At 41.1% G+C, this 12,433-nt stretch overlaps 1 long non-coding RNA gene across 1 annotated transcript in view; it reads left to right on the top strand.

Moving 5' to 3' along the window:
• LOC134485228 (uncharacterized) overlaps positions 1-12,433 on the top strand; it is a 17,011-nt gene extending 4,578 nt beyond the window's left edge. The window contains exon 2 of the long non-coding RNA XR_010063248.1: positions 11,937-12,433. This is a non-coding gene — a long non-coding RNA (uncharacterized LOC134485228). The remainder of the gene's footprint in view (positions 1-11,936) is intronic.

Here is a 12,433-nt window from a genome sequence, read left to right as displayed (position 1 = left end):
TTTTTGATTAATTTTCAAAAATGATTGTTTCCAATACTTTTTATTTCCCCAGAGCAAAACAACAACCAAATAACTTCTGCAACTAGAGCAAGGCCATACAAAACAAACTCTTGCTTTTTTTCATCAGAGTGTCCAGTTCTAACCTTTATAGTAGTAGAGAGGTGTCTCTATACAGGATCGCAAAATCTAGATTGGTCCATAGAATGGCCATTGTGTAGAGGATCTAGATAAGATAGAATTTTAGTTATTTGATGCTAAGATAAGATTCGGGGGGGACAGAATTCTTTGAAAGTCATGGTGATGTTACTATGGACTTCACCTTTTTAGATTCCCCTTGCTCTATACCTGAGTGTTAGCATTTCTAGGCTCTGCCCAACAGTTGCCTAGCAACAGGCAGGTACAAGCCTGGCTTGCTATAAAAGGACCTGCCAAGGCACTCTCTCCTGGTGCATCATGATGCCACATTACAAAATGTGTCACTGAGCTGAGGTGAAGAGGAGAGAAAGGATGAGAAAGGAAATAAACAGATAAAAACCACTGAGCACTGCACTGGGGCAGAGCATCTGCGAAGTACTTATGTGTGCATCTTATTAATTTTCAAAGTATTTTTTTGACATTTGAGCAGCTGAATGCTTCAGCACTATACTGGTGGATTGAAGCATTTTGTCTCAGTAGTTGCCTAGTATGTTGTCTCCTGAGAAAACAGGCAGGGCAGACAGCTGCAGATGGCAGAGGAAAGAAGAAGAAAAGAATGAAGGGGGTTAAGGAAGAAGAGAGGAAGCAAGGAATAGGAAGGAAGGGAAAGGAGGCAGGAGTGGGCAGAGAGAAAAGGAGGGAAAAGAAATGGTCACATGTTGGCCTGAATGGGTGGCAGGGGCCTCAAGGATGCAACACTTGAAGAAAACCTCAGAACTTGCTGACTAGAGCACAGCCATATGTTTTCTGATTTTATTCTAACAGGTCAGTGGGATGGTGGTATTGATGGTGCTGGTTCTTGTTTCCAGGGGCTCTAGGAGAACAGCTACTAAATAATTTTCTCTTCCATAGTGGCACCTACTGTCAAGTCCAACAGAAACTGGGGACAAATGACTAACTCTGATGCCTATTAGCATACAAAGCACATGATGGCTTCCAGGTTCTCTCAGCATCTCAAGTATTTGTTACAGAGTTCATGTTGGCTGCCATCCTGGCTCTGATCCACTCTTCTTATCCTGCCCCATACCCTAACTGTTCCAGCTCTTGGGTTCTCTGTGATAGAGAACAACCAGTTCAAAATTTGAACACTACTACACTGAGAGAATCTGTGAGGAAATTGTTTCGACTTGTAATGTGTTTGTTTGTGACATGTTTCTTAAGGGCGAACTTTCCCAAGATAGATAACTTTGCAGAATGGAGTAGTTGAGCAAATCGTAAGAAACTACCTCTCCTTTTAAGTTTTACTGCCACTGTTGTTCTTTTGAGACAATGGGCCCTGGGAATTCATTTCTAGTTGTGCTTCTGTAAAAACTCTTTGCTTGCCAGAGATAGCTGAGGCATCTACAGGGTGTGTGCTGTAAAAGTTAGGCACGGAAGGATGAGAGATAATTCCACAGCCCCAAATCTTCCTGGTTTCTGCTTTTATAAAACCAGAGTAAATATGACTAAGTACTGCATTTTGAGAATCCTGAAATTCGGTGAAGACCTGATGCCTCTCATTCGATATAATTTATTCATGGTCATGCTGAATCTCTGAGCCACCCCAGACTCATAACACCCTTCCCCCAGCTTCTCATTCTTATATAACCTTGCTGTTTTGGCCAGACACATTCTCTTTGCTCTCTTGGTTGCTTTTGGTGCCCCTCTCTTGGCTCTTTGTCCTCTTTGCTCTCTTTGCTCAACCCCTGTTTTCTCCTCTCATGGTCTAGTTCAGCTTTCCGGCCATGTTTAATCTACTACTTTCTCTCCCTGCTCTGGGCTCTCCCAGATGCCTCTGACTGCACTCTCCCTCATATCCATAATAAAAACCTTCCCCTCAACCATGCTTTGAATCAGTCATAGGATTCAAGGACTTTAGACACTTAGAAGATGGGTTTTTGCATCCAAAGTAGCCTTTGATCTCTTAGTGTCCCCAAAGATGTCTAAATTTGTGTGTGTGGGGGGGGGACAGGAGAGAAATATTGGGGAGTCCCAGCAGAGCCATCATATGATTCAAGGTTCCCCTTTTGGGGTTCTTAGTTTCATTACTAAAAAGAAAGTTATGAACAGACACGAATAGGCTGGAGAACAAAGAATGGGCTCAAGCAGAAACTCAGGACAATTTATTAGAATTTAAAAGGAGAACTCCAAGGCAGGCAAGACGTACACTTCACAGATGCCTGTAAGGAAGGAGAATGGAAAAGAACAAAGGCCACACTGCTTGGTATAAAGCAGCACGGAGGTCAGCCACCTGGTGGCAAGCATAAGGTGGGCAGCCAAGCTTTAGAAAAGGAGCTAGGAGACAAAAAGCACCGGTTAGGGAGTTTAAAGGCGCTGGCCAGTGTAGAAGTGGTTATTTCGTTAGGAGTCAGGTCTCATAAAGGTAAGCAGATCTGACTGAAGCTCAGGGAAACTAGTAATTTCCCTAGTGGATGAAAATGCTGGAAAGGAGAGGGTGTTTCCCTAGCCAGGTTCCTGATCTGACATGTTTTGATTGACCCATTCGAGAGGAGTGAAGGGCATGTCTCCACCTTGAAGAAGACTCCATTCTTCGTTTTCCTCTCAAGGTCTTCTATTTTCCCACCATTCAATCTGCCTTAGTTTCACTTGAAACATGAAAGCCAGGGTTGTCTAAAGAGAGGTGGGCTCAGGACCCAGGAAGAGCTGGAATGTCAATTCGAGTACAAAGACAGGGAACAGCTGATGTCCCCACTCATGGCAGTCAGGCTGGAGGAATTTACCACAAGGTGAGGGAACTCAGTCTGCACAGGATCCACCTTCAATACAGCCGTCAGGGGGGAGCAATCTGCTTTACTCAGCCTGCTTACTAAGATGCAAATCCCCTGATGAAGCACAGTCAGAAAACCACCCCATCCACAGTTCAGTCAAACTGACCAAACCAAAGCAAAAGCAAAACCAAACCAGCAAAGCAGTGCTACTGTACAGCAAGCACTTGAAAAGAGTCACTCAGATAAATCTTTTCATTGCTGGCAAGTTTATGTGGGGCATTTATTCCGGACACAGAAGAGAGCAGATCCTATGTAAACTAGCATTTATAAATGAAATTCCTAGAAATTCAATTGCTTAGTAGGCTGTATCGTGGCTTAGACCTCAAAGGACATTCCCAGGAAGAAGAAGAAGAAGAAGAAGAAGAAGAAGAAGAAGAAGAAGAAGAAGAAGAAGAAGAAGAAGAAGAAGAAGAAGAAGAAAAGGAGGAGGAGGAGAAGGAAGAGGAGGAGGAAGAAGGAGGAGGAGGAGGAGAAGGAGGAGGAGGAGAAGAAGAAGGAGGAGGAGGAGGAAGAGGAGGAGGAGGAGGAGGAGGAGGAGGAGGAGGAGGAGGAGGAGGAGGAGAGAAACATATTTTTCCTGGAATTTTTCATTGCAGCTCCTAAGTGCATAGATGCCGAGAAGCTACTTGTGCTGCTGAGAATTTTACTCCATGTTTAACTCCTGTGTAAGAGTGTGTATCTGTGCAAGTGTGTGCCGTTGCCCGAGGAGTCCAGAGATGCCAGATCCCTTAGATCTGCAGTTATAGCTATTTTGAGCCACTCAGCATGGGTGCTTTGAATCGAACTCGGGCCCTCTGTGAGAGTAGTTAAGTGCTCTTAACTGCCGAACCATCTCTCTCCAGCCCACATTGTGAGAATTTTGACAAGACTAAAAGCTTTTCAGAAATGGTGCTCCTCAGAGGTACAATCTTCGAAGTAGCTTATTTTTGTGTAGGGAGAAGAGTTTTGAGAAGTTCAAAGTAGACTCCTCAGAACTGGTAACCATGACAACAGATGGGCTTCCTGCAGGGGTCCCTATTCACTTTTAGACTTACGAAACACAAGAATGATGTGATATGGCTTCATTAAAGCACAAAATTTAAGCCAATTTATTGTACCATTGACCAAAAGCCACTTTGGGCTCTAAATTTAAAGACCGTACAAATAATACCGAAGCATTAGGCCTAACGCCCACATAGTTCATGCTTGAAGTAACTACAGTGAATGCTGACAGATGTTGGAACTGTCAAAAGAAATGCTCCTATACATGAAGGACACACTCTCCACATTTTTTTTAAAGATATATTTATCTATCTATCTATCTATCTATCTATCTATCTATCTATCTATCTACTTATTATGAGTACACTGTAGCTGTCTTCAGACACACCAGAAGAGGGCATCAGATACCATTACAGATGGTTGTGAGCCACCATGTGGTTGCTGGGATTTGAACTCAGGACCTCTGGAAGAGCAGTCAGTGCTCTTAACCGCTGAGCCATCTCTCCAGCCCCATAACCTCCATCTATGAGTTAGTGAAGTGTGGATCAGAAACCGGGTTCTTTCATTTGATGAGATTGTAACCCCTTTAAAAACTCCACATACTCTGTCTTTTAAGGAAACATATAAACTGATTTGCTCATGTATAGTAAAAAAATCTTTGGGAAACTCATTAGACTAGCAGTAATTAGTCCGTTTTCTTACCTACAACTCATGCTTACATATGAAAGTTAAAGACTCACTTCCCATTGCCACACACTGTGGAGGGTGATATTGGTAGATACAAAGGTCTGGTGGGCTCTTGCCAGGAGCTCTAGATTCTTGTGTCCCAGAACTCGTTACTTGAGTAGATACAGAGTTACATCAGAAGCAGACACAGGATGCTAAGGAAAGATTCGTGTCCAGGGGAGAAGGGTTGAGAAGGAAGCGCAAGTCCAGGAACTCAAACAGCACCTGTGTACAAGATCTTGGCTTGTGTGGCTCATAACCTGGGCTTCAGGGGTCATTTGGATAGCAGGGCTTTCTGACACATGGTCTGTCTGACTTCATGCGTCACGCATGTCATTAGCTTCGTAAGTCTTTACTCAGTGGCATATGGCTTTGGTATTATAATGTGTCCTAAGTCACCTTAAAACACTCTGGAATGCTGATTTTCACAGACTCTGTTCAAAAAGTAGAATTATGAGCATTTCCTGAGGCTAATGCATAAACCTAACTGTGATAATACGCAACAAATACCATAAACCTAAGTGCAGCCGCACATTAAAATTATTGTACAGCTGTGGCCAAGTAGAATTTACCCCAGGAATGAAAGGAAAAAAAAAGTCAATGAATGCAATAGTTCATATTAACTGAGAGGAGCAACAAAATCATGTGATGCTCTCAGTGCCAAAAAGCACAATACTAATTTTTTTTCAGGATATCTCCCTTCTAACTCTTTCTCTTAAATAATCTTTTCACTGTTTGAGTAATTTTTATCAAGGCAAGAATTTTATAATCCCAATTACAGTCCCTGTTCAATTATCCATTTTGTACATTAAAACAGAAAGGACATGTGAAGCTATTCTACAGTAAAGAATTACAGAATTAAAGAATACTTTGAACTTTTTTACTCTGCCGAAAAAGTCTCCCCAGGTCTGTAACATACTAATTTGTTTCTGTGTGTGTTTTTGCTGTTTTAAAATAAAGTAAAGATACACCAGCCAACACTGGTGCTGGCACCTGCGGGGTATTTTCATCTCTGTCAACAAAGCGTCTCAACTGCTAAACTCCCAATCTTCATCTCACGCTGCTGGCTACTCTCTGGGCCCTGCAGTGATCTCCATGTTCCTCTAGTTTCCAAGGCGGGCAGTTCCATACAGAGACCTCCCACCTTGCGGCTCTCTTGCTGTGGATTCTGCTCACATGCCCAGTGTCTTCCCCCTGTGGTTATAGTCACAACTCCCAGTAACCCGTTAAAACCAAAACTCAATAAGCTTGTAATTTATCGATCAGATTTATAGCTTAAATTCTCATTCCACAAAACGTCTGCACAGTAAACTCACAACCAATTGATAATGATATAAACTGCCTGCCTAGATAAGACAAATTGTCCTATAAAACCATCCCTTATGAAATATTCATAACTACCTGTGGACCTTTAAGGTCACACGGATCTGGGTCGTCCTTTTGGTCCTCCATCTTGGTTCTTTTCTTTCTCCTCTCTCCTCCCTTTAAAACTCTGTGCCCACCTTACTTTTTCACTGCCCGTTCACAGGCTTTGTCTTATCTTGTGACTGCTTCACCTGCATAAAGACAACAGTCTACATAGCATTGTTTGCTAGACCTGGTATTTACTCCATAAGGTTCAGTTCCCTTCTTGAACTGTGTTGGAAGACAGTAGGCTTTTTCTTCCCCCATATGCCCTTCATTATGGTTAGGCTCTAACCACTCCCTGCACAAAGATACCACAAATCAATAATTCTGTGATAAAATTACTTCACAAAATATAAGAACAGAAAGGACTTACTGACCTGTGTATAGTCAGGGTTACTTGTAGAGGAATTTTAATCCAGCAACATGGCTTCTCTGGCAAGGGGTCAGATCCAAAGACTAGATCTGTATGATTCAGTTGGAATGCAGATACACCTTTTATTCCAGGGGACAGAGGCAAGCAGATCAAATTCAAGGCTAGCTTGGTATAGAGCAAATTTCAGGTAAAGAAAAACTTCGGTTTAGGTGTGGTGGTACAAGCCTTAAATTCCAACACTCTTTGAATAGAAGTGTTCTGTCACAGTTTGAATAGAAACATTTATCCAGAGACTTGGGTTTTGACATGAGTTCCCTGCTTTGTAGTTCTGTTTCTAGAGGTCGTGGAACGTTTAAGAAGCAAGACTAGGCCATCAGAAGATGGTTTTAAGGAGTACACCATAGAAAGCAATATCCTAGCCCATAGTTCTGACTCAACTTTCTACTTCTTAGTACAATGTCATCTGAACGAGGCTCTCCCATCCATACTCCTGCCTCCCTTTATGGTGCACAAAAATCTCTCTGAAACCACAAACTAAAGTTAACTAGTTTAGAACACATATTCTTTGGACTGCTCATCTTTCTCTCCTAGAAACCAGACCATTCCCCAGAGTATAATCAACAACCCCTGACAATTATACTGCACAGATCTCAGTGCAATGATCTCAGTGTCTCCCCTTAGCAAGTGCAAGATACACTTACAGTTTCTACTCTATATCTTATCTTGGCACATAGACTATATTAGCCAATGTCACATGAAAATCTATAAAAGTAAGAAAATTCTTTTGTTCGTATTTTGCATTTATCTTTCAGGCCCTTTAATCATAAAATACACGGCAGTCATCTCTCCTAATGTAGCTCCCTCTAGACCCGAATGCCTACTCCCCAACTTCAGGATTCTATCTCTAATAACTTAGGTCCTTTCTGAGTTTGGGAGGGAAGGCCTTTTCTTCCTCTCAAAGGCCCCTTTGTGCTATAACTAGTCTGCTGCTCTGTTTCTAATGCTCTCCTACTTCTAGGACCAATTATGACCTTCCTCCATCTTCACAATTCTCTCTCTCTTTCCCCTCCCCCTCTCCCCCTCTCCTCCTCCCCTCCCCCTAGTCCCCTCTTCCTCTTCTTCCCCCTCCCCTCCTTCTCCCTCTCCTTCACCTTCCCCCTCTGTCTTTCTTTCCTGATAATGATCATTCTGCAAAGCAATTTCATGTCATGTCCTTTCCAAAACCAACCAATGTAAAGTTAGGTCTTGGTTCTTCCTCACCACCCTGTGCTCCCAGAAATTAGACTCAAACTAAATATATTTGCATATACCTTGGCTATATACCTAGGCTCTTCCCTGACTAGATCTAACTTAAAATAACCTATTTATTTTAATCTACATTTGGCCACGACATTGGTCACCTGTCCTCAAGTACCATGCATCTGTCTCCTCATATCTTCCCTGGTGGCTTTCTTGCCTGGCTCTATCCTAGAATTCCTTTCACCTCCTGGATGTCCCATCTTTGATTTCCTGCCTAAACTATAGGGTATAGGCTTTTAATTGACAGGTGACAACCCACACAATCTACAAGATATTCTCTCTATAAACCAACATTTATTCTGTCACTTGACAATTTGGGGAGTCCACCTGGGACACCATATGTAACCCAGGAAATTGGGGTCCTTTTAGGATTCTTTGTCTCATTAATGAAATGATTTAATTACAAACTCAGAAGTAAGCTTGGAGACAGATTTATTAGACTTTAATACAAAAACCACAGGGCAGACAAGCTGTCAATTTTGGTAATTGTCTAGAGGGGGATAGAGAAGAGGAAGCGAGAGCCTTGGCATTTGTGAGCAGATACATGGCCAGGGAGGAGGGCTTCAGAGACACTGTGAAAGCATACTCAGGCTCTGTCTAGTACCTACAAGCAAGAGATTAAAAAAATAATCCCGAAAAGCAATTCAGAGAAGTGGGCAGAGTAAACTCTGCTGCAGGGATATGGTGACATAGTGACTGTGTAAGGGACAAGCTTTCTGGGAAGGAAAAGTACATTATCTCCTTAAAATGACAACTCTTCCTCCCATTGCTTCAACACAGCTTCTGGTGAATCCAGGCAAAACAACTGAAGTTGTTTCACTTGAATATTTTTTCATAAAGATATAATAAAAAGGCAATCAAAACAATTTTCTTCGTGTGTGTGTGTGTGTGTGTGTGTGTGTGTGTGTGTGTGTTTGTGAGTGCACGCGTGCCCTTGAGCATGTACTTGTGCCATGGTATAGAGGTCAGAAGACAATTTGCAGGATTTCGTTCTCCCACCACGTGGTCATTGTGGATCGAACTCAGGCTATCAGGTTTGGAGGCCAGTGCCTTGACCCACTGAGGTATCTAGACAGTCTCTGAAACAATTTTAAACAGCATTCTTTTTGCAGAAGTAGGCAAGCCAAGTTTAACGTTCATTGCATTGTAAACAGTAAACGTTGATGAAGCATGGTGTGTTGCAGGATGCACACCTAACTAAAAACAGAACAGTGTGGCAAACGGAGAGAGGGAGAGAGTCCAGAGTACAGGAGTACAGCCTTTCATGACCAGAGGATTTGGAGCCGGGAGCCAAGACCATTTCATAGGGAGAGAATAATGTTTTCAACAAATGATGCTGACACACCAAATACTTAGACATGCACACATGATTTTTATTAGCATTACACATAAAACAGTAACTTGAGGTGCTGGAGAGATGGCTCAGTGGTTAGGAGCACTGACTGGCCTTCCAGAGGACTTAGGTTCAATTCCCAGTGACGACATGGCAGCTCACAACTGCCTGTAAACCCAATATCTGATACCCCACCACCACACTGGCCAAACACCAACGCATACACAATAAAAATATATAACTTTAAAAGTAACTTGAAGTGGGCAAAACACCCACACATAAGGTTCTTAGGAAAAAATATGGGTGAAAATAGTCATGGAGTTGGGTTAGAAAACGCTTAATTTGTGAAAGCTTTTGGTTAACTTATCTCACGGGTATGGGTGTTTTGCCTATGTGTATGTGAACCACGTGTCTTTCTGATACCTGCGGTCAGAAGAAGGCATTGGACCTTCTGGAACCAGAGTTACAAATGGTGTGAGCGGCCAGCCAGGACCCAGGACCCGAACCCAGGTCCTCTGTAGAGCAGCAAGTGTTCCTCTTTTCTTTAAGATTCTATGTTTTAAAATATTTTATTCTACTTTTGAGGTTGTAATCTGATGAGAGCCTCTCTCCCTCCCCCCTCATAATCCACCCACATACTGCCCCTGCTCTCTTTCAAATTCACCTTTTCACTTTTTCGTTAGTGCATGCATATATATATATGTATATATATATATATTCCTAAATACAGCCTGTTCAGTTGATACATAACTTGTATGTATGTTTTCAGGGCTGCCCATTTGGCACTGGACAATTAGTGTGTTCTTCCCTGGGGAGGACCATTGCTCTTGCTCTCAGCTTTTTCTCAGTAAGAACAATAAGTACTCTTTTGTAAAAATTATTATTTTTTATTTTATGTGCATTGGTGTTTTGGCTGCATATTTCTGCATGAGGGTTTCAGATCACCTGGAACAGGAGTTACAGGCAATTGTGAGCTGCTATATAGGTGCTAGGAGTTGAACCTGGGTCCTCTGGAATAGCAGCCACTGCTCTTAACCACTGAGCCATCTCTCGAGTCACCCTATAAGTACTCTTGACTGCTGAGTTCTGTTTCCCAATACTGTTCTTAGGTAGGGGATCAAAATCTTAAGGGAAATAGAAAAAAAGAGACAAGCTGATCCTTCTCAAAATTGAGCATATTCTGGAACTAACAAGGTTTATACATCTTGGAGTGAACTGTAATTCATGCCTGCTTCCCGAGCCACCCAAGTGCTGGGATTGTAAGTGTGGGTCATGATGCCAGGTTAGAAGCAAAAAACTTTGTGTGTTAAAGTACATTATAGAGAAAGTGAAATATTACTCAAAAATTGAAAAAAATTTAGAAATCATATATCTAGATGAGTCTTACATCCAGAAGTGTAAAGAATTCTTACCAGTCAACATCAAAATATCAACAATGCAATCCAATGGGCTGAGCTTAGGACCTCGATCCCAGTAGACACCAGTGAGCAGTGGAAACATGGAAGGATGCTTACTGCCACTGATCATAAGGAACTTTACATGAAGACCAGAATGAGATACCATTTCAATACTTAAAGAGGTATCATGTGATTCAACAGTTCTGCTCACAAGTATGCAAGAAAACTAGAATGAAAAATTCATTCAAAATATTACATACAAATTTTTGTGATAGCATTTTTGATAGTCAAAATGTGAAAACATTTTAAGTGTTTATTAACTGACAAGTAGCCAAGCCCAATTTGGGTTACCTGTTCATCGAGAAATTGCTTAGGGATAGAAATCTTACAAGCCCCAACATGGAGTACACTGTAAATATTTTTCAGTGACAAAGAAACCTGACACCAAAGGACACAAAGTGCAATCATTCCTTTTATACGAAATGGCCAAAATTGAAAAACGTGTAGAGACAGAAAGCTTGTTGGTGATTCCTTGGCACTGAGGGAGAGGAATAGGAGAGGGACCACTCACTCAATGGATAAGGAGTATCTCCTTAGCATGTTGGAAACTAAACCTGATCATGGAATTATCTAGATGTGAAGGTTGTACAACTTGGTGAATATATTGAAGATCACCGAATTGCTAATGCACGTTCAAATATTAGGTTATGTAAATTTCATGTCAATAGACATACATGTGCTTGTAGATTGTCAGGAGCATTTTGCAGTACCTCTGTGAAAGGGCCTTTTCAAGGATGAAGTATTTAAAATCTCATTACAGGGCACCATAAGGAAATGAACATATCTAATTCCTTTGATAATAGGCAGTCACTAATTTTGAACACCAATTAAGTAAATTGTTACTCCTCAGAATGAATGACATTCTTCTCAGTAGTAAACCTAGATTACAAGAAAAATCACATGGTACTATTGTTATATTTTGAATTTCAGTTAAAATTTCTGGAAATGCTTTTTCCTTAGCCATTTAAATGCCAAACATGCACGATTTTGCATTTTGATCTGAAAAGCCTAAAATATTAGCTGTTTGGCTAGTAGTATGTATGAATATTCTATACAGATATATTTCTATCTATCATCTATTTATCTGTCTGCCTGTCTGTCTATCTGTTTATCTGCCTATCTGTCTGTCTGTCTATCATCTATGTATGTATGTATGTATGTATGTATGTATGTTTGTATGTATGTATGTTTGTATGTATGTATCTATCATCTATCTATCTATCTATCTATCTATCTATCTATCTATCTATCTATCTATCTATCTATCTATCATCTATCTTTCTATTTATCTGATTATAAAACCCATTGTATAAAAGACCTATTTGTTTCAGAAGTATTTATATTTCCAACAATCCTTTTTTGTTAAGAACATGAATAAGACTGAATATTATTTTCAGTTATAGGATTCAAAGCAGAATTCCTCCTTCTTTCCCTACTACTGTGTGTTGAGGATAACCCACAGCATCTTCTACATGCTAAGCACATGCTGTTCCATGGAGCTACATCCACTGTGAATAAAAATTCCTGCAAAGAAGCTTTGTCAGCTCTGAATGAAAAACTCCAGAAGTCTGTGCCTGGTGGACTGATGGGCCAGAAGAAGTCTGTGTCTGATGGACTGATGGGCCAATTGGAATTTCAGTACTGTGAAGAGATGTGCATTTTCTAGGTTTAGAGGCAAATAACCTTATTTTGGGATAATCTTAGCTTTCCAGAACCACTTCTATTCCTTGCTCCACTCTTTATTGGCACTAAAATCTTGTGACAGCAGATAAAATCCTTCCAGAATCCATTGACCGATCATCAAGCTGCATGTTAGGACTATTTAATACCTCCCCTTCGTCTCACTGTACCTACCAATGTATTTTAAATTTACCTTAATTTATGACTCTCTTTG

The sequence above is a fragment of the Rattus norvegicus genome, chromosome 1 (genome assembly GCF_036323735.1).
Source record: "Rattus norvegicus strain BN/NHsdMcwi chromosome 1, GRCr8, whole genome shotgun sequence".
Taxonomy (NCBI): domain Eukaryota; kingdom Metazoa; phylum Chordata; class Mammalia; order Rodentia; family Muridae; genus Rattus; species Rattus norvegicus.
This window is presented reverse-complemented; position numbering and strand designations above follow the sequence as displayed.